Source organism: Protomyctophum parallelum (assembly GCF_964188405.1).
Source record: "Protomyctophum parallelum genome assembly, chromosome: 19".
Taxonomy (NCBI): Eukaryota; Metazoa; Chordata; class Actinopteri; order Myctophiformes; family Myctophidae; genus Protomyctophum; species Protomyctophum parallelum.
The window spans coordinates 9,496,064-9,519,621 of record NC_139717.1 but is presented as its reverse complement, the minus strand read 5'-3'; positions in this window follow the sequence as shown (position 1 = coordinate 9,519,621).

Sequence of the window (23,558 nt, the reverse complement as noted above, 5' to 3'; positions counted from 1 at the left end):
TGGTTTAAATTAGGACTTTTTGGATGGTTTAAATTAGGACATTTGATTCACAGTATCGTCTGGTCACTACCCTGATTAAGTCTTATTGGGTATCAGGCAGTGTTTTTGGCAGCTAGTTTTAGTCAGTCTTGAATAGTTTTCATTTGGTTTTAGTCACCTGGAATGTCTAGTGTTAGTCTAGTTTTAGTCGACTAAACCTACAGGTGATTTAGTTGACAATTTTATTTTGGCTGGCCTTGATGCCGTCCCAATGGCTGATTTTACACTTGCGGAAAATAGCCGATCTACAAGCTCGCAACGTGCCGTGCTGTGAGCTTGTAGATCGGCTATTTCCATCATGCAACAAAGTGTAAAATGACTTGTACTGGATCTCTTGTCCACTAGTCCCTTCCTAACATTCTAGTTTTTATTTGACAAGTGTCAGTATTATTGGTCTTAGTCATCATAGCTTAGTTTCCATTTGGTTTTCCTCAGTGAAACAAGGTGGTCGTCAAACACTCGTATCTAAAACGGATCACAAGACTTTGTGCCAATTACAAAGTTACAATCCAGGTTGGTGTGAGGTAGGGCTGGCTTATTGCCACCCTAATTAACAGTGGATTGTGCCTTCTACCTTCGCTATTCAAGTTTAATTCATTTTAATGCCAATAGAAATATCTGTGACGTACTGTACACACTATCTAATTATAACACTGCAATCCTATAGTATTATACCCAGCCCTGATGGTGGTGCTAACTTCACCATTATGCCGATTTTGACCAAATAAAGCGAATCTGGCTATCACTTTAGTTTCAACGGATCACAACCTCTGCTAGCTTCTTTCACTGTTGTCATATCTCTGGGATGCTAAACTATCCATCGTTTATTTTAATAACTGTCAAATTAAGCTCCAATCCAACCCCAAAGATCGCATTTTACGCAGCGATGCACATAAAGACGGCGTGCGTGCGTGCGAGAGACAGGCCAGTCCAGTGGCTCGTGGAGAGCCCCCTTGTGGCCCCTGGAATTAAACAAAATAATAATGTAATGAAATAAAAACTTTTTTATTTTTATTATGGGAATAATACGAATGAGATAAAATAGACAAAACAACCAACCGTCTTTGTCCTGTGGCTTAAACCTCAAATTATCAGGTGCGATGTCTGGCTTCTTCCGTCACAGATCTGAGTTCACGCTCTGTAACTCTGAAACGATCAGTCTACCGCTTGTTTCTTGGTCGAGAGCTTCACTCAGTGCCGCACTATGAGCTTGTAGATCTGCAATTTTTCAACAGCTGAAGTATCTTATAGAAGTTACACATAATGGTGTATGCGATATGATGGCGTATTTACTGTTGAAAGAAATGTAATGAATGTGATTGCTGTTGGACCTGTAAATTACAACAAAACAAACTGAGGCACTGGTTGTGGTACTTCCTGGTTTACCAGAATGGGGTTCAACTCCCTGCAGTGCCCTGCTCAATTTGTTGTATTTACATGGTTTATTTTGATATTCTGCTCATTGTGATGCCTTTTCATAGATGAACGACTTTCGTGTTCATGGTTCATGATCAAATGATGAAAAACGGCTTGCTATAGTATGCCGTACGCTATGGGCTATAGCCCATGGTCAAAAATGATGAAAAACTAGGATAAAAAAAAAAGAAAATGCTCAGACGATGGGTTATAGCCCATCGTTTTATTTATTTAATTTTTTTTTACAAATCCTTAAAAACGGCGTGCTATAGTATGCCGTACGATATGGGCAGCCCATGGTAAAATATTATGAAAAAGAAGGATAAAAACGAGGCTATAGCCCATTGTTTGTTTTCATTTTTTCATTTTTTTTCAAATCCTCAAATGATGAAAAACGGCGTGCTATAGTATGCCGTACGTTATGGGCTATAGCCCATCCCACTGAGCATTTTTTGGTCTAATAGACGTCTAATATTCGTCTAAAGGGCCGTCTAGAAATGGGATAAAAAACGTCTAATAATGAAAGTTTTTTAGACGTTTATTCTTAGATTAGACGTTGGGCTCAAGCCCATCGTTTTTTTATTTTTTTTCAAATCCTCAAAATTATGAAAAACGGCATGCTACAGTATGCCGTACGATATGGGCTATAGCCCATGGTCAAAAATGATGAAAAACGAGGATAAAAAAAAGAAAAATGCTCCGACGATGAGTTATAGCCCATCGTTTTTTTCATTTTTAAAAAAATCTCAAAAATGATGAAAGACGGCGTGCTATAGTATGCCGTACGATTTCGGCTATAGCCCATGGTCAAAAAAGATGAAAAACAGAAAAAAGAAAGAAAATGAAAAAAACGATGTTTTCTTTTTCATTTTTTCCAAATCCTCAAAAATGATGAAAAACGGCGTGCTATAGTATGCCGTACGGTATGGGCTATAGCCCATGTTCAAAAATGATGAAAAACAAGGTTAATTAGTTTTTTCAAAATTTCAAAAAACTATGGGCTATAACCCATGTTTTTTTAGTTTTAGTTTTTTTCAAAACCTAAAAAATGATGAAAAACGGCGTGCTATAGTATGCCGTATGGTATGGGCTATATAGCCCATGTTCAAAAATGATGAAAAACGAGGTTAATTTTTTTTTTCAAAATTTCAAAAAACTATGGGCTATAACCCATGTTTTTTTTTGTTTTTGTTTTTTCAAAACCTCAAAAATGATGAAAAACGGCGTGCTATAGTATGCCGTACGGTATGGGCTATAGCCCATGTTCAAAAATGATGAAAAACAAGGTTAATCTTTTTTTTCAAAATTTCAAAAAACGATGGGCTATAACCCATGTTTTTTTTTTTTCATTTTTTTCAAAACCTCAAAAATGATGAAAAACGGCGTGCTATAGTATGCCGTACGGTATGGGCTATAGCCCATGGTCCAAAATGATGAAAGACGAGGATAAAAAAAAAATCTAAATTTAGAAAAAACAATGGGCTATAACCCATCGTTCTTTTCATTTTTTCATTTTTTTCAAATCCTCAAAAATGATGAAAAACGGCGTGCTATAGTATGCCGTACGATATGGGCTATAGCCCATGGTCCAAAATGATGAAAAACGAGGATAAAAAACAAAACAAAAAAATAAAAAAAACAATGGGCTATAACCCATCGTTTTTTTCATTTATTAATTTTTTTCAAATCCTCAAAAATGATGAAAAACGGCGTGCTATAGTATGCCGTACGATATGGGCTATAGCCCATGGTCCAAAATGATGAAAAACGAGGATAAAAAAAAAATCAAAATTAAAAAAAAAACAATGAGCTATAACCCATCGTTTTTTTTTCATTTTTTCATTTTTTTTAAAATCCTCAAAAATGATGAAAAACGGCGTGCTATAGTATGCCGTACGATATGGGCTATAGCCCATGGTCCAAAATGATGAAAAACGAGGATTAAAAAAAAAAAAAAAAAAAAAAAAAAACAATTGGCTATAACCTATCGTTTTTTTCATTTATTAATTTTTTTCAAATCCTCAAAAATGATGAAAAACGGCGTGCTATAGTATGCCGTACGATATGGGCTATAGCCCATGGTCCAAAATGATGAAAAATGAGGATAAAAAGAAAAAGAAAAAAGAAAAAAAACGATGGGTTATAGCCCATTGTTTTTTGAAATTTTGATTTTTTTTTATCCTCGTTTTTCATTATTTTGGACCATGGGCTATAGCCCATATCGTACGGCATACTATAGCACGCCGTTTTTCATCATTTTTGAGGATTTGAAAAAAATGAAAAAATGAAAAAAACGATGGGTTATAGCCCATGTTTTTTGAAATTTTGAAAAAAATAAAAATCCTCGTTTTTCATCATTTTGGACCATGGGCTATAGCCCATATCGTAACGCATACTATAGCACGCCGTTTTTCATCATTTTTGAGGATTTGAAAAAAATGAAAAAATCGATGGGTTATAGCCCATGTTTTTTGAAATTTTGAAAAAAATAAAAATCCTCGTTTTTCATCATTTTGGACCATGGGCTATAGCCCATATCGTAAGGCATACTATAGCACGCCATTTTTCATCATTTTTGAGGATTTGAAAAAAATGAAAAAATGAAAAAAACGATGGGTTATATCCCATGTTTTTTGAAATTTTGAAAAAAAAAAGAATCCTTGTTTTTCATCATTTTGGACGATGGGCTATAGCCCATATGGTACGGCATACTATAGCATGCCGTTTTTTATCATTTTTGATGATTTGACAAAAAATGAAAAAATGAAAAAAAACGATGGGTTATAGCCCATGTTTTTTGAAATTTTGATTTTTTTTTTTATCCTCGTTTTTCATTATATTGGACCATGGGCTATAGCCCATATCGTACGGCATACTATAGCACGCCGTTTTTCATCATTTTTGAGGATTTGAAAAATATTAAAAAATTAAAAAAAACGATGGGTTATAGCCCATGTTTTTTGAAATTTTGAAGAGAAAAAAAAATCCTTGTTTTTCATCATTTTGGACCATGGGCTATAGCCCATATGGTACGGCATACTATAGCATGCCGTTTTTCATCATTTTTGATGATTTGACAAAAAATGAAAAAATGAAAAAAACGATGGGTTATAGCCCATGTTTTTTGAAATTTTGATTTTTTTTGTATCCTCGTTTTTCATTATTTTGGACCATGGGTTATAGCCCATCATAGGCATCCGTCCGTCAGTGATGACGATGGATTGCGCCTGGGTGGTCATGATTTCTTGCAGCGACGGCTGTGGCTGGACAGCCCCGCTCCGGAGTGACAGTCTTTAGCGCAGTTGGTACAGACAAAACGAGAGGGGACTGGCACAGGAGTGGGGGCTGCTTCACGCAGTTTCCTCTTCTGTCTCTTCGCCTGCAGCAAAGAGATGTGTCTCTCCTCGGCACGGCGAGTTCCTGCAGCGACAGTCCGCCTCCATACGCCACGGTCCTTTGCAGCTTCCTCCCAGCTGTTGTGGTCAATGCCTGCCTGCTTCATGTCACGTTTGCAAACGTCCCTGAAGCGCAGGCGTGGGCGACCAAGAGGTCTGGAGCCTGTTGACAGCTCTCCATACAGGACGGCCCTGGGGAGCCGGCTGGGGTCCATCCTGTGGACATGGCCAAGCCACCTGAGGCGGCGCTGGCTCAGCATGGTGAACATGCTGGTGGAGTGAGCACGTTCCAGGACTTCTGTGTTGGGAATTTTGTCCTGCCAAGAGATTCCCAGGATGCGACGTAGACAACGCAGGTGGAAGCTGTTGAGTCGTTTCTCATGTCTGGTGTATGTGGTCCAGGCCTCACTGCCATACATCAGGGTGCTGACGACGCAGGCTTGGTAGACCTGGAGTTTTGTGCGCGTAGCTAGGTGGTTGTTTGACCACACTCTTTGTGACAGCCTGGCCATCACTGTGGCGGCTCTTGCAAGACGGGTGCCCAGTTCTGTGTCAAGGGAAAGATCGCTGGAGATTGCAGATCCGAGGTATGTGAAGGTGTTAACACATTCCAGAGTCTGACCCTCGATGTCAATGGAGAGTGGAGTTCCAACATCCTGTCCCATGACATTGGTCTTCTTTATACTGATGGTAAGACAGAACTCCTTACAAGCAGATGAAAGCCTGTCCATCAGCCCCTGGAGTCCAGACTCGGTGTGGGATGCTAGTGCTGCATCATCAGCAAAAAGCATTTCCCTCAGGAGGACACTGGTCACCTTGGTCTTAGAGCGCAGACGCGCAAGGTTGAAGAGTTTGCCATCAGCTCTGGTGTGTAGGTAGACACCTTCAGGACATGAGCCAAAAGCAGCTGACAGTACTAGGGAGAAGAAGATTCCGAAGAGGGTTGGTGCAAGAACGCAACCCTGTTTCACGCCACTGCGGATTGGAAAGGACTTTGATGTTTCACCTTCCCAACAGACTGAACCTTGCGTGTTGTCATGAAATGATTTTATGACGGCAAGGAGTTTTGGGGGGCATCCGATCTTTTCAAGCAGCTTGAAGAGACCATCTCTGCTGACAAGGTCGAAGGCCTTTGTGAGGTCGACGAAAGCGAGATACAGGGGTCTCCTCTGTTCCCGACATTTCTCCTGTAGCTGTCGAAGGGTGAAGATCATATCCACTGTGGACCTTTCTGCCCGAAAGCCACATTGTGACTCAGGGTAGACGCGCTCTGCAAGGAGGTGGAGTCTAGTGAGGGCAACACGGGCAAAGATCTTCCCCACGATGTTGAGCAGAGAGATGCCACGGTAATTATTGCAGTCACTGCGGTCTCCCTTGTTTTTGTACAGTGTGACGATCTTGGAGTCACGCAGGTCTTGGGGGACAGCACCATCATTCCAACAGAGGCAGAGGAGGTCGTGAAGATGAGGAAGCAAGGAAGGTTTCCCAAGTTTCATGATGTCAGGTGTTATCCCATCTGCACCTGGGGCCTTGCCGCAAGCAAGTCTGTCGATGGCTTTGCTGAGCTCCTCCTGCGTGGGTTCCTTGTCAAGATCCTCCATGACGGGCAGATTTGGAACTCTATTCAGAGCCTCCTCTGACACTGTGTTCTCTGTAGCGTATAGCTCCATGTAATGTTCAGCCCATCTTTCCATCTGCTTATCGCGATCTGTGATGACTTCACCAGACTTAGATTTGAGTGGCGCCGTTTTCTTGATGGACGGGCCGGTAGCTTGTTTTATCCCCTCATACATGCCCCTAATATCTCCTGTGTCTGAGGCAACCTGTATATTTGAGGAGAGCTCAAGCCAGTAGTTGTTAGCACAGCATCGAGCCAATCGCTGGGCTTTGCTCTTAGCTTCTCTCAAGGCATCAAGGTTCCTTTGGGAGGGGTTTTCCTTGTGCTTGAGGAAAGCAGTACGCTTAGCCTCTATGACTGGCTCCATCACTGCTGCATTTGCCTCAAACCAGTCTGCGTTTCTTCTTGTTCTCCTTCCATATGCTGCAATGGCTTGGTCATAGATGGTGTCTCGTAGGCAGTTCCACTTGCTATAGCCCATATCATACGGCATACTATAGCATGCCGTTTTTCATCATTTTTGAGGATTTGAAAAAAATGAAAAAATGAAAAAAACGATGGGTTATAGCCCATGTTTTTTGAAATTTTGAAAAAAATAAAAATCCTCGTTTTTCATCATTTTGGACCATGGGCTATAGCCCATATCGTAAGGCATACTATAGCACGCCATTTTTCATCATTTTTGAGGATTTGAAAAAAATGAAAAAATGAAAAAAACGATGGGTTATAGCCCATGTTTTTTGAAATTTTGAAAAAAAAAAGAATCCTTGTTTTTCATCATTTTGGACGATGGGCTATAGCCCATATGGTACGGCATACTATAACATGCCGTTTTTTATCATTTTTGATGATTTGACAAAAAATGAAAAAATGAAAAAAAACGATGGGTTATAGCCCATGTTTTTTGAAATTTTGATTTTTTTTTTATCCTCGTTTTTCATTATTTTGGACCATGGGCTATAGCCCATATCGTACGGCATACTATAGCACGCCGTTTTTCATCATTTTTGAGGATTTGAAAAAAATGAAAAAATGAAAAAAACGATGGGTTATAGCCCATGTTTTTTGAAATTTTGAAAAAAACAAAAATCCTTGTTTTTCATCATTTTGGACCATGGGCTATAGCCCATATGGTACGGCATACTATAGCATGCCGTTTTTCATCATTTTTGATGATTTGACAAAAAATGAAAAAATGAAAAAAACGATGGGTTATAGCCCATGTTTTTTGAAATTTTGATTTTTTTTTTATCCTCGTTTTTCATTATTTTGGACCATGGGCTATAGCCCATATCATACGGCATACTATAGCATGCCGTTTTTCATCATTTTTGAGGATTTGAAAAAAATTAAAAAATGAAAAAAACGATGGGTTATAGCCCATGTTTTTTGAAATTTTGAAAAAAATAAAAATCCTTGTTTTTCATCATTTTGGACCATGGGCTATAGCCCATATCGTAAGGCATACTATAGCACGCCGTTTTTCATCATTTTTGAGGATTTGAAAAAAATGAAGAAATGAAAAAAACGATGGGTTATAGCCCATGTTTTTTGAAAAAAAAAAGAAAAAGAATCCTTGTTTTTTATCATTTTGGACCATGGGCTATAGCCCATATGGTACGGCATACTATATAGCATGCCGTTTTTATCATTTTTGATGATTTGACAAAAAATGAAAAAAAAACGATGGGTTATAGCCCATGTTTTTTGAAATTTTGATTTTTTTTTTTATCCTCGTTTTTCATTATTTTGGACCATGGGCTATAGCCCATATCGTAACGCATACTATAGCACGCAGTTTTTCATCATTTTTGAGGATTTGAAAAAAATTAAAAAATTAAAAAAACGATGGGTTATAGCCCATGTTTTTTGAAATTTTGAAAAAAATACAAATCCTCGTTTTTCATCATTTTGGACCATGGGCTATAGCCCATATCGTAAGGCATACTATAGCACGCCGTTTTTCATCATTTTTGAGGATTTAAAAAAAATGAAAAAATGAAAAAAAAAACGATGGGTTATAGCCCATGTTTTTTGAAATTTTGAAAAAAAAAGAAATCCTTGTTTTTCATCATTTTGGACAATGGGCTATAACCCATATGGTACGGCATACTATAGCATGCCGTTTTTCATCATTTTTGATGATTTGACAAAAAATGAAAAAATGAAAAAAACGATGGGTTATAGCCCATGTTTTTTTAATTTTGATTATTTTTTTTTATCCTCGTTTTTCATTATTTTGGACCATGGGCTATAGCCCATATCGTACGGGATACTATAGCACGCCGTTTTTCATCATTTTTGAGGATTTGAAAAAAATGAAAAAAACGATGGGTTATAGCCCATGTTTTTTGAAATCTTGATAAAAATAAAAATCCTCGTTTTTCATCATTTTGGACCATGGGCTATAGCCCATATTGTACGGCATACTATAGCACGCCGTTTTTCATCATTTTTGAGGATTTGAAAAAAATGAAAAAATGAAAAAAACGATTGGTTATAGCCCATGTTTTTTGAAATTTTGAAAAAAATAAAAATCCTCGTTTTTCATCATTTTGGACCATGGGCTATAGCCCATATCGTAAGGCATACTATAGCACGCCATTTTTCATCATTTTTGAGGATTTGAAAAAAATGAAAAAATGAAAAAAACGATGGGTTATAGCCCATGTTTTTTGAAATTTTGAAAAAAATAAAAATCCTCGTTTTTCATCATTTTGGACCATGGGCTATAGCCCATATCGTACGGCATACTATAGCACGCCGTTTTTCATCATTTTTGAGGATTTGAAAAAAATGAAAAAATGAAAAGAAACGATGGGTTATAGCCCATGTTTTTTGAAATTTTGAAAAAAATAAAAATCCTCGTTTTTCATCATTTTGGACCATGGGCTATAGCCCATATCGTAAGGCATACTATAGCACGCCATTTTTCATCATTTTTGAGGATTTGAAAAAAATGAAAAAATGAAAAAAACGATGGGTTATAGCCCATGTTTTTTGAAATTTTGGAAAAAAAAATAATCCTTGTTTTTCATCATTTTGGACCATGGGCTATAGCCCATATGGTACGGCATACTATAGCATGCCGTTTTTTATCATTTTTGATGATTTGACAAAAAATGAAAAAATGAAAAAAAACGATGGGTTATAGCCCATGTTTTTTGAAATTTTGATTTTTTTTTATCCTCGTTTTTCATCATTTTGGACCATGGGCTATAGCCCATATCGTAAGGCATACTATAGCACGCCATTTTTCTACATTTTTGAGGATTTGAAAAAAATGAAAAAATGAAAAAAACGATGGGTTATAGCCCATGTTTTTTGAAATTTTGAAAAAAAAAAGAATCCTTGTTTTTCATCATTTTGGACGATGGGCTATAGCCCATATGGTACGGCATACTATAACATGCCGTTTTTTATCATTTTTGATGATTTGACAAAAAATGAAAAAATGAAAAACAACGATGGGTTATAGCCCATGTTTTTTGAAATTTTGATTTTTTTTTTTATCCTCGTTTTTCATTATTTTGGACCATGGGCTATAGCCCATATCGTACGGCATACTATAGCACGCCGTTTTTCATCATTTTTGAGGATTTGAAAAAAATGAAAAAATGAAAAAAACGATGGGTTATAGCCCATGTTTTTTGAAATTTTGAAAAAAACAAAAATCCTTGTTTTTCATCATTTTGGACCATGGGCTATAGCCCATATGGTACGGCATACTATAGCATGCCGTTTTTCATCATTTTTGATGATTTGACAAAAAATGAAAAAATGAAAAAAACGATGGGTTATAGCCCATGTTTTTTGAAATTTTGATTTTTTTTTTATCCTCGTTTTTCATTATTTTGGACCATGGGCTATAGCCCATATCATACGGCATACTATAGCATGCCGTTTTTCATCATTTTTGAGGATTTGAAAAAAATGAAAAAATGAAAAAAATGATGGGTTATAGCCCATGTTTTTTGAAAATTTGAAAAAAATAAAAATCCTTGTTTTTCATCATTTTGGACCATGGGCTATAGCCCATATCGTAAGGCATACTATAGCACGCCGTTTTTCATCATTTTTGAGGATTTGAAAAAAATGAAAAAATGAAAAAAACGATGGGTTATAGCCCATGTTTTTTGAAATTTTGAAAAAAAAAAGAATCCTTGTTTTTCATCATTTTGGACGATGGGCTATAGCCCATATGGTACGGCATACTATAACATGCCGTTTTTTATCATTTTTGATGATTTGACAAAAAATGAAAAAATGAAAAAAAACGATGGGTTATAGCCCATGTTTTTTGAAATTTTGATTTTTTTTTTATCCTCGTTTTTCATTATTTTGGACCATGGGCTATAGCCCATATCGTACGGCATACTATAGCACGCCGTTTTTCATCATTTTTGAGGATTTGAAAAAAATGAAAAAATGAAAAAAACGATGGGTTATAGCCCATGTTTTTTGAAATTTTGAAAAAAACAAAAATCCTTGTTTTTCATCATTTTGGACCATGGGCTATAGCCCATATGGTACGGCATACTATAGCATGCCGTTTTTCATCATTTTTGATGATTTGACAAAAAATGAAAAAATGAAAAAAACGATGGGTTATAGCCCATGTTTTTTGAAATTTTGATTTTTTTTTAATCCTCGTTTTTCATTATTTTGGACCATGGGCTATAGCCCATATCATACGGCATACTATAGCATGCCGTTTTTCATCATTTTTGAGGATTTGAAAAAAATTAAAAAATTAAAAAAACGATGGGTTATAGCCCATGTTTTTTGAAATTTTGAAAAAAATAAAAATCCTTGTTTTTCATCATTTTGGACCATGGGCTATAGCCCATATCGTAAGGCATACTATAGCACGCCGTTTTTCATCATTTTTGATGATTTGACAAAAAATGAAAAAAAACGATGGGTTATAGCCCATGTTTTTTGAAATTTTGATTTTTTTTTTTATCCTCGTTTTTCATTATTTTGGACCATGGGCTATAGCCCATATCGTACGGCATACTATAGCACGCCGTTTTTCATCATTTTTGAGGATTTGAAAAAAATTAAAAAATTAAAAAAACGATGGGTTATAGCCCATGTTTTTTGAAATTTTGAAAAAAATAAAAATCCTCGTTTTTCATCATTTTGGACCATGGGCTATAGCCCATATCGTAACGCATACTATAGCACGCAGTTTTTCATCATTTTTGAGGATTTGAAAAAAATGAAAAAATCGATGGGTTATAGCCCATGTTTTTTGAAATTTTGAAAAAAATACAAATCCTCGTTTTTCATCATTTTGGACCATGGGCTATAGCCCATATCGTAAGGCATACTATAGCACGCCGTTTTTCATCATTTTTGAGGATTTAAAAAAAATGAAAAAATGAAAAAAAAAACGATGGGTTATAGCCCATGTTTTTTGAAATTTTGAAAAAAAAAGAAATCCTTGTTTTTCATCATTTTGGACAATGGGCTATAACCCATATGGTACGGCATACTATAGCATGCCGTTTTTCATCATTTTTGATGATTTGACAAAAAATGAAAAAATGAAAAAAACGATGGGTTATAGCCCATGTTTTTTGAAATTTTGATTTTTTTTTTATCCTCGTTTTTCATTATTTTGGACCATGGGCTATAGCCCATATCATACGGCATACTATAGCATGCCGTTTTTCATCATTTTTGAGGATTTGAAAAAATTAAAAAATTAAAAAAACGATGGGTTATAGCCCATGTTTTTTGAAATTTTGAAAAAAATAAAAATCCTTGTTTTTCATCATTTTGGACCATGGGCTATAGCCCATATCGTAAGGCATACTATAGCACGCCGTTTTTCATCATTTTTGATGATTTGACAAAAAATGAAAAAAAACGATGGGTTATAGCCCATGTTTTTTGAATTTTTTTTTTTTTTTTTTATCCTCGTTTTTCATTATTTTGGACCATGGGCTATAGCCCATATCGTACGGCATACTATAGCACGCCGTTTTTCATCATTTTTGAGGATTTGAAAAAAATTTAAAAATTAAAAAAACGATGGGTTATAGCCCATGTTTTTTGAAATTTTGAAAAAAATAAAAATCCTCGTTTTTCATCATTTTGGACCATGGGCTATAGCCCATATCGTAACGCATACTATAGCACGCAGTTTTTCATCATTTTTGAGGATTTGAAAAAAATGAAAAAATCGATGGGTTATAGCCCATGTTTTTTGAAATTTTGAAAAAAATACAAATCCTCGTTTTTCATCATTTTGGACCATGGGCTATAGCCCATATCGTAAGGCATACTATAGCACGCAGTTTTTCATCATTTTTGAGGATTTAAAAAAAATGAAAAAATGAAAAAAAAAACGATGGGTTATAGCCCATGTTTTTTGAAATTTTGAAAAAAAAAGAAATCCTTGTTTTTCATCATTTTGGACAATGGGCTATAACCCATATGGTACGGCATACTATAGCATGCCGTTTTTCATCATTTTTGATGATTTGACAAAAAATGAAAAAATGAAAAAAACGATGGGTTATAGCCCATGTTTTTTTTAATTTTGATTCTTTTTTTTTATCCTCGTTTTTCATTATTTTGGACCATGGGCTATAGCCCATATCGTACGGGATACTATAGCACGCCGTTTTTCATCATTTTTGAGGATTTGAAAAAAATGAAAAAAACGATGGGTTATAGCCCATGTTTTTTGAAATCTTGATAAAAATAAAAATCCTCGTTTTTCATCATTTTGGACCATGGGCTATAGCCCATATCGTACGGCATACTATAGCACGCCGTTTTTCATCATTTTTGAGGATTTGAAAAAAATGAAAAAATGAAAAAAACGATGGGTTATAGCCCATGTTTTTTTAAATTTTGAAAAAAATAAAAATCCTCGTTTTTCATCATTTTGGACCATGGGCTATAGCCCATATCGTAAGGCATACTATAGCACGCCATTTTTCATCATTTTTGAGGATTTGAAAAAAATGAAAAAATGAAAAAAACGATGGGTTATAGCCCATGTTTTTTGAAATTTTGAAAAAAATAAAAATCCTCGTTTTTCATCATTTTGGACCATGGGCTATAGCCCATATCGTAAGGCATACTATAGCACGCCGTTTTTCATCATTTTTGAGGATTTAAAAAAAATGAAAAAATGAAAAAAAAAACGATGGGTTATAGCCCATGTTTTTTGAAATTTTGAAAAAAAAAGAAATCCTTGTTTTTCATCATTTTGGACAATGGGCTATAACCCATATGGTACGGCATACTATAGCATGCCGTTTTTCATCATTTTTGATGATTTGACAAAAAATGAAAAAATGAAAAAAACGATGGGTTATAGCCCATGTTTTTTTAATTTTGATTCTTTTTTTTTATCCTCGTTTTTCATTATTTTGGACCATGGGCTATAGCCCATATCGTACGGGATACTATAGCACGCCGTTTTTCATCATTTTTGAGGATTTGAAAAAAATGAAAAAAACGATGGGTTATAGCCCATGTTTTTTTAAATCTTGATAAAAATAAAAATCCTCGTTTTTCATCATTTTGGACCATGGGCTATAGCCCATATCGTACGGCATACTATAGCACGCCGTTTTTCATCATTTTTGAGGATTTGAAAAAAATGAAAAAATGAAAAAAACGATGGGTTATAGCCCATGTTTTTTGAAATTTTGAAAAAAATAAAAATCCTCGTTTTTCATCATTTTGGACCATGGGCTATAGCCCATATCGTAAGGCATACTATAGCACGCCATTTTTCATCATTTTTGAGGATTTGAAAAAAATGAAAAAATGAAAAAAACGATGGGTTATAGCCCATGTTTTTTGAAATTTTGAAAAAAATAAAAATCCTCGTTTTTCATCATTTTGGACCATGGGCTATAGCCCATATCGTACGGCATACTATAGCACGCCGTTTTTCATCATTTTTGAGGATTTGAAAAAAATGTAAAAATGAAAAAAAACGATGGGTTATAGCCCATGTTTTTTGAAAATTTGGAAAAAAAAAGAATCCTTGTTTTTCATCATTTTGGACCATGGGCTATAGCCCATATGGTACGGCATACTATAGCATGCCGTTTTTTTATCATTTTTGATGATTTGACAAAAAATGAAAAAATGAAAAAAAACGATGGGTTATAGCCCATGTTTTTTGAAATTTTGATTTTTTTTTATCCTCGTTTTTCATAATTTTGGACCATGGGCTATAGCCCATATCGTAAGGCATACTATAGCACGCCATTTTTCATCATTTTTGAGGATTTGAAAAAAAATGAAAAAATGAAAAAAACGATGGGTTATAGCCCATGTTTTTTGAAATTTTGAAAAAAAAAAGAATCCTTGTTTTTCATCATTTTGGACGATGGGCTATAGCCCATATGGTACGGCATACTATAACATGCCGTTTTTTATCATTTTTGATGATTTGACAAAAAATGAAAAAATGAAAAAAAACGATGGGTTATAGCCCATGTTTTTTGAAATTTTGATTTCTTTTTTTTTATCCTCGTTTTTCATTATTTTGGACCATGGGCTATAGCCCATATCGTACGGCATACTATAGCACGCCGTTTTTCATCATTTTTGAGGATTTGAAAAAAATGAAAAAATGAAAAAAACGATGGGTTATAGCCCATGTTTTTTGAAATTTTGAAAAAAACAAAAATCCTTGTTTTTCATCATTTTGGACCATGGGCTATAGCCCATATGGTACGGCATACTATAGCATGCCGTTTTTCATAATTTTTGATGATTTGACAAAAAATGAAAAAATGAAAAAAACGATGGGTTATAGCCCATGTTTTTTTAATTTTGATTCTTTTTTTTTATCCTCGTTTTTCATTATTTTGGACCATGGGCTATAGCCCATATCGTACGGGATACTATAGCACGCCGTTTTTCATCATTTTTGAGGATTTGAAAAAAATGAAAAAAACGATGGGTTATAGCCCATGTTTTTTGAAATCTTGATAAAAATAAAAATCCTCGTTTTTCATCATTTTGGACCATGGGCTATAGCCCATATCGTACGGCATACTATAGCACGCCGTTTTTCATCATTTTTGAGGATTTGAAAAAAATTAAAAAATTAAAAAAACGATGGGTTATAGCCCATGTTTTTTGAAATTTTGAAAAAAATAAAAATCCTCGTTTTTCATCATTTTGGACCATGGGCTATAGCCCATATCGTAACGCATACTATAGCACGCAGTTTTTCATCATTTTTGAGGATTTGAAAAAAATGAAAAAATCGATGGGTTATAGCCCATGTTTTTTGAAATTTTGAAAAAAATACAAATCCTCGTTTTTCATCATTTTGGACCATGGGCTATAGCCCATATCGTAAGGCATACTATAGCACGCCGTTTTTCATCATTTTTGAGGATTTAAAAAAAATGAAAAAATGAAAAAAAAAACGATGGGTTATAGCCCATGTTTTTTGAAATTTTGAAAAAAAAAGAAATCCTTGTTTTTCATCATTTTGGACAATGGGCTATAACCCATATGGTACGGCATACTATAGCATGCCGTTTTTCATCATTTTTGATGATTTGACAAAAAATGAAAAAATGAAAAAAACGATGGGTTATAGCCCATGTTTTTTTAATTTTGATTCTTTTTTTTTATCCTCGTTTTTCATTATTTTGGACCATGGGCTATAGCCCATATCGTACGGGATACTATAGCACGCCGTTTTTCATCATTTTTGAGGATTTGAAAAAAATGAAAAAAACGATGGGTTATAGCCCATGTTTTTTGAAATCTTGATAAAAATAAAAATCCTCGTTTTTCATCATTTTGGACCATGGGCTATAGCCCATATCGTACGGCATACTATAGCACGCCGTTTTTCATCATTTTTGAGGATTTGAAAAAAATGAAAAAATGAAAAAAACGATGGGTTATAGCCCATGTTTTTTTAAATTTTGAAAAAAATAAAAATCCTCGTTTTTCATCATTTTGGACCATGGGCTATAGCCCATATCGTAAGGCATACTATAGCACGCCATTTTTCATCATTTTTGAGGATTTGAAAAAAATGAAAAAATGAAAAAAACGATGGGTTATAGCCCATGTTTTTTGAAATTTTGAAAAAAATAAAAATCCTCGTTTTTCATCATTTTGGACCATGGGCTATAGCCCATATCGTAAGGCATACTATAGCACGCCGTTTTTCATCATTTTTGAGGATTTAAAAAAAATGAAAAAATGAAAAAAAAAACGATGGGTTATAGCCCATGTTTTTTGAAATTTTGAAAAAAAAAGAAATCCTTGTTTTTCATCATTTTGGACAATGGGCTATAACCCATATGGTACGGCATACTATAGCATGCCGTTTTTCATCATTTTTGATGATTTGACAAAAAATGAAAAAATGAAAAAAACGATGGGTTATAGCCCATGTTTTTTTAATTTTGATTCTTTTTTTTTATCCTCGTTTTTCATTATTTTGGACCATGGGCTATAGCCCATATCGTACGGGATACTATAGCACGCCGTTTTTCATCATTTTTGAGGATTTGAAAAAAATGAAAAAAACGATGGGTTATAGCCCATGTTTTTTTAAATCTTGATAAAAATAAAAATCCTCGTTTTTCATCATTTTGGACCATGGGCTATAGCCCATATCGTACGGCATACTATAGCACGCCGTTTTTCATCATTTTTGAGGATTTGAAAAAAATGAAAAAATGAAAAAAACGATGGGTTATAGCCCATGTTTTTTGAAATTTTGAAAAAAATAAAAATCCTCGTTTTTCATCATTTTGGACCATGGGCTATAGCCCATATCGTAAGGCATACTATAGCACGCCATTTTTCATCATTTTTGAGGATTTGAAAAAAATGAAAAAATGAAAAAAACGATGGGTTATAGCCCATGTTTTTTGAAATTTTGAAAAAAATAAAAATCCTCGTTTTTCATCATTTTGGACCATGGGCTATAGCCCATATCGTACGGCATACTATAGCACGCCGTTTTTCATCATTTTTGAGGATTTGAAAAAAATGAAAAAATGAAAAAAAACGATGGGTTATAGCCCATGTTTTTTGAAATTTTGAAAAAAATAAAAATCCTCGTTTTTCATCATTTTGGACCATGGGCTATAGCCCATATCGTAAGGCATACTATAGCACGCCATTTTTCATCATTTTTGAGGATTTGAAAAAAATGAAAAAATGAAAAAAACGATGGGTTATAGCCCATGTTTTTTGAAATTTTGGAAAAAAAAAGAATCCTTGTTTTTCATCATTTTGGACCATGGGCTATAGCCCATATGGTACGGCATACTATAGCATGCCGTTTTTTATCATTTTTGATGATTTGACAAAAAATGAAAAAATGAAAAAAAACGATGGGTTATAGCCCATGTTTTTTGAAATTTTGATTTTTTTTTATCCTCGTTTTTCATCATTTTGGACCATGGGCTATAGCCCATATCGTAAGGCATACTATAGCACGCCATTTTTCATCATTTTTGAGGATTTGAAAAAAAATGAAAAAATGAAAAAAACGATGGATCATGTTTTTTGAAATTTTGAAAAAAATAAAAATCCTCGTTTTTCATCATTTTGGACCATGGGCTATAGCCCATATCGTAAGGCATACTATAGCACGCCGTTTTTCATCATTTTTGAGGATTTAAAAAAAATGAAAAAATGAAAAAAAAAACGATGGGTTATAGCCCATGTTTTTTGAAATTTTGAAAAAAAAAGAAATCCTTGTTTTTCATCATTTTGGACAATGGGCTATAACCCATATGGTACGGCATACTATAGCATGCCGTTTTTCATCATTTTTGATGATTTGACAAAAAATGAAAAAATAAAAAAAACGATGGGTTATAGCCCATGTTTTTTTAATTTTGATTCTTTTTTTTTATCCTCGTTTTTCATTATTTTGGACCATGGGCTATAGCCCATATCGTACGGGATACTATAGCACGCCGTTTTTCATCATTTTTGAGGATTTGAAAAAAATGAAAAAAACGATGGGTTATAGCCCATGTTTTTTTTAATCTTGATAAAAATAAAAATCCTCGTTTTTCCTCGCTATAGCCCATATCGTAAGGCATACTATAGCACGCCATTTTTCATCATTTTTGAGGATTTGAAAAAAATGAAAAAATGAAAAAAACGATGGGTTATAGCCCATGTTTTTTGAAATTTTGGAAAAAAAAAGAATCCTTGTTTTTCATCATTTTGGACCATGGGCTATAGCCCATATGGTACGGCATACTATAGCATGCCGTTTTTTTATCATTTTTGATGATTTGACAAAAAATGAAAAAATGAAAAAAAACGATGGGTTATAGCCCATGTTTTTTGAAATTTTGATTTTTTTTTATCCTCGTTTTTCATCATTTTGGACCATGGGCTATAGCCCATATCGTAAGGCATACTATAGCACGCCATTTTTCATCATTTTTGAGGATTTGAAAAAAAATGAAAAAATGAAAAAAACGATGGGTTATAGCCCATGTTTTTTGAAATTTTGAAAAAAAAAAGAATCCTTGTTTTTCATCATTTTGGACGATGGGCTATAGCCCATATGGTACGGCATACTATAACATGCCGTTTTTTATCATTTTTGATGATTTGACAAAAAATGAAAAAATGAAAAAAACGATGGGTTATAGCCCATGTTTTTTGAAATTTTGATTTTTTTTTTTTATCCTCGTTTTTCATTATTTTGGACCATGGGCTATAGCCCATATCGTACGGCATACTATAGCACGCCGTTTTTCATCATTTTTGAGGATTTGAAAAAAATGAAAAAATGAAAAAAACGATGGGTTATAGCCCATGTTTTTTGAAATTTTGAAAAAAACAAAAATCCTTGTTTTTCATCATTTTGGACCATGGGCTATAGCCCATATGGTACGGCATACTATAGCATGCCGTTTTTCATCATTTTTGATGATTTGACAAAAAATGAAAAAATGAAAAAAACGATGGGTTATAGCCCATGTTTTTTTAATTTTGATTCTTTTTTTTTATCCTCGTTTTTCATTATTTTGGACCATGGGCTATAGCCCATATCGTACGGGATACTATAGCACGCCGTTTTTCATCATTTTTGAGGATTTGAAAAAAATGAAAAAAACGATGGGTTATAGCCCATGTTTTTTGAAATCTTGATAAAAATAAAAATCCTCGTTTTTCATCATTTTGGACCATGGGCTATAGCCCATATCGTACGGCATACTATAGCACGCCGTTTTTCATCATTTTTGAGGATTTGAAAAAAATGAAAAAATGAAAAAAACGATGGGTTATAGCCCATGTTTTTTGAAATTTTGAAAAAAATAAAAATCCTCGTTTTTCATCATTTTGGACCATGGGCTATAGCCCATATCGTACGGCATACTATAGCACGCCGTTTTTCATCATTTTTGAGGATTTGAAAAAAATGAAAAAATGAAAAAAAACGATGGGTTATAGCCCATGTTTTTTGAAATTTTGAAAAAAATAAAAATCCTCGTTTTTCATCATTTTGGACCATGGGCTATAGCCCATATCGTAAGGCATACTATAGCACGCCATTTTTCATCATTTTTGAGGATTTGAAAAAAATGAAAAAATGAAAAAAACAATGGGTTATAGCCCATGTATTTTGAAATTTTGGAAAAAAAAAGAATCCTTGTTTTTCATCATTTTGGACCATGGGCTATAGCCCATATGGTACGGCATACTATAGCATGCCGTTTTTTATCATTTTTGATGATTTGACAAAAAATGAAAAAATGAAAAAAAACGATGGGTTATAGCCCATGTTTTTTGAAATTTTGATTTTTTTTTTTATCCTCGTTTTTCATTATTTTGGACCATGGGCTATAGCCCATATCGTACGGCATACTATAGCACGCCGTTTTTCATCATTTTTGAGGATTTGAAAAAAATAAAAAAAATAAAAAAACGATGGGTTATAGCCCATGTTTTTTGAAATTTTGAAAAAAAAAAAATCCTTGTTTTTCATCATTTTGGACCATGGGCTATAGCCCATATGGTACGGCATACTATAGCATGCCGTTTTTCATCATTTTTGATGATTTGAAAAAAAATGAAAAAATGAAAAAAACGATGGGTTATAGCCCATGTTTTTTGAAATTTTGAAAAAAAAAAGAATCCTTGTTTTTCATCATTTTGGACGATGGGCTATATTTTGGACCATGGGCTATAGCCCATATCGTAAGGCATACTATAGCACGCCATTTTTCATCATTTTTGAGGATTTGAAAAAAATGAAAAAATGAAAAAAACGATGGGTTATAGCCCATGTTTTTTGAAATTTTGGAAAAAAAAAGAATCCTTGTTTTTCATCATTTTGGACCATGGGCTATAGCCCATATGGTACGGCATACTATAGCATGCCGTTTTTTATCATTTTTGATGATTTGACAAAAAATGAAAAAATGAAAAAAAACGATGGGTTATAGCCCATGTTTTTTGAAATTTTGATTTTTTTTTATCCTCGTTTTTCATCATTTTGGACCATGGGCTATAGCCCATATCGTAAGGCATACTATAGCACGCCATTTTTCATCATTTTTGAGGATTTGAAAAAAAATGAAAAAATGAAAAAAACGATGGGTTATAGCCCATGTTTTTTGAAATTTTGAAAAAAAAAAGAATCCTTGTTTTTCATCATTTTGGACGATGGGCTATAGCCCATATGGTACGGCATACTATAACATGCCGTTTTTTATCATTTTTGATGATTTGACAAAAAATGAAAAAATGAAAAAAACGATGGGTTATAGCCCATGTTTTTTGAAATTTTGATTTTTTTTTTTTATCCTCGTTTTTCATTATTTTGGACCATGGGCTATAGCCCATATCGTACGGCATACTATAGCACGCCGTTTTTCATCATTTTTGAGGATTTGAAAAAAATGAAAAAATGAAAAAAACGATGGGTTATAGCCCATGTTTTTTGAAATTTTGAAAAAAACAAAAATCCTTGTTTTTCATCATTTTGGACCATGGGCTATAGCCCATATGGTACGGCATACTATAGCATGCCGTTTTTCATCATTTTTGATGATTTGACAAAAAATGAAAAAATGAAAAAAAACGATGGGTTATAGCCCATGTTTTTTTAATTTTGATTCTTTTTTTTTATCCTCGTTTTTCATTATTTTGGACCATGGGCTATAGCCCATATCGTACGGGATACTATAGCACGCCGTTTTTCATCATTTTTGAGGATTTGAAAAAAATGAAAAAAACGATGGGTTATAGCCCATGTTTTTTGAAATCTTGATAAAAATAAAAATCCTCGTTTTTCATCATTTTGGACCATGGGCTATAGCCCATATCGTACGGCATACTATAGCACGCCGTTTTTCATCATTTTTGAGGATTTGAAAAAAATGAAAAAATGAAAAAAACGATGGGTTATAGCCCATGTTTTTTGAAATTTTGAAAAAAATAAAAATCCTCGTTTTTCATCATTTTGGACCATGGGCTATAGCCCATATCGTACGGCATACTATAGCACGCCGTTTTTCATCATTTTTGAGGATTTGAAAAAAATGAAAAAATGAAAAAAAACGATGGGTTATAGCCCATGTTTTTTGAAATTTTGAAAAAAATAAAAATCCTCGTTTTTCATCATTTTGGACCATGGGCTATAGCCCATATCGTAAGGCATACTATAGCACGCCATTTTTCATCATTTTTGAGGATTTGAAAAAAATGAAAAAATGAAAAAAACAATGGGTTATAGCCCATGTATTTTGAAATTTTGGAAAAAAAAAGAATCCTTGTTTTTCATCATTTTGGACCATGGGCTATAGCCCATATGGTACGGCATACTATAGCACGCCGTTTTTCATCATTTTTGAGGATTTGAAAAAAATTAAAAAATTAAAAAAACGATGGGTTATAGCCCATGTTTTTTGAAATTTTGAAAAAAAAAAAATCCTTGTTTTTCATCATTTTGGACCATGGGCTATAGCCCATATGGTACGGCATACTATAGCATGCCGTTTTTCATCATTTTTGATGATTTGAAAAAAAATGAAAAAATGAAAAAAACGATGGGTTATAGCCCATGTTTTTTGAAATTTTGATTTTTTTTTAATCCTCGTTTTTCATTATTTTGGACCATGGGCTATAGCCCATATCGTACGGCATACTATAGCACGCCGTTTTTCATCATTTTTGAGGATTTGAAAAAAATGAAAAAATGAAAAAAACGATGGGTTATAGCCCATGTTTTTAGAAATTAAAAAAAAAAAAAAAATCCTTGTTTTTCATCATTTTGGACCATGGGCTATAGCCCATATGGTACGGCATACTATAGCATGCCGTTTTTCATCATTTTTGATGATTTGACAAAAAATGAAAAAATGAAAAAAACGATGGGTTATAGCCCATGTTTTTTGAAATTTAGATTTTTTTTTTATCCTCGTTTTTCATTATTTTGGACCATGGGCTATAGCCCATATCGTACGGCATACTATAGCACGCCGTTTTTCATCATTTTTGAGGATTTGAAAAAAATTAAAAAATTAAAAAAACGATGGGTTATAGCCCATGTTTTTTGAAATTTTGAAAAAAAAAAAATCCTTGTTTTTCATCATTTTGGACCATGGGCTATAGCCCATATGGTACGGCATACTATAGCATGCCGTTTTTCATCATTTTTGATGATTTGAAAAAAAATGAAAAAATGAAAAAAACGATGGGTTATAGCCCATGTTTTTTGAAATTTTGATTTTTTTTTAATCCTCGTTTTTCATTATTTTGGACCATGGGCTATAGCCCATATCGTACGGCATACTATAGCACGCCGTTTTTCATCATTTTTGAGGATTTGAAAAAAATGAAAAAATGAAAAAAACGATGGGTTATAGCCCATGTTTTTAGAAATTAAAAAAAAAAAAAAAATCCTTGTTTTTCATCATTTTGGACCATGGGCTATAGCCCATATGGTACGGCATACTATAGCATGCCGTTTTTCATCATTTTTGATGATTTGACAAAAAATGAAAAAATGAAAAAAACGATGGGTTATAGCCCATGTTTTTTGAAATTTAGATTTTTTTTTTATCCTCGTTTTTCATTATTTTGGACCA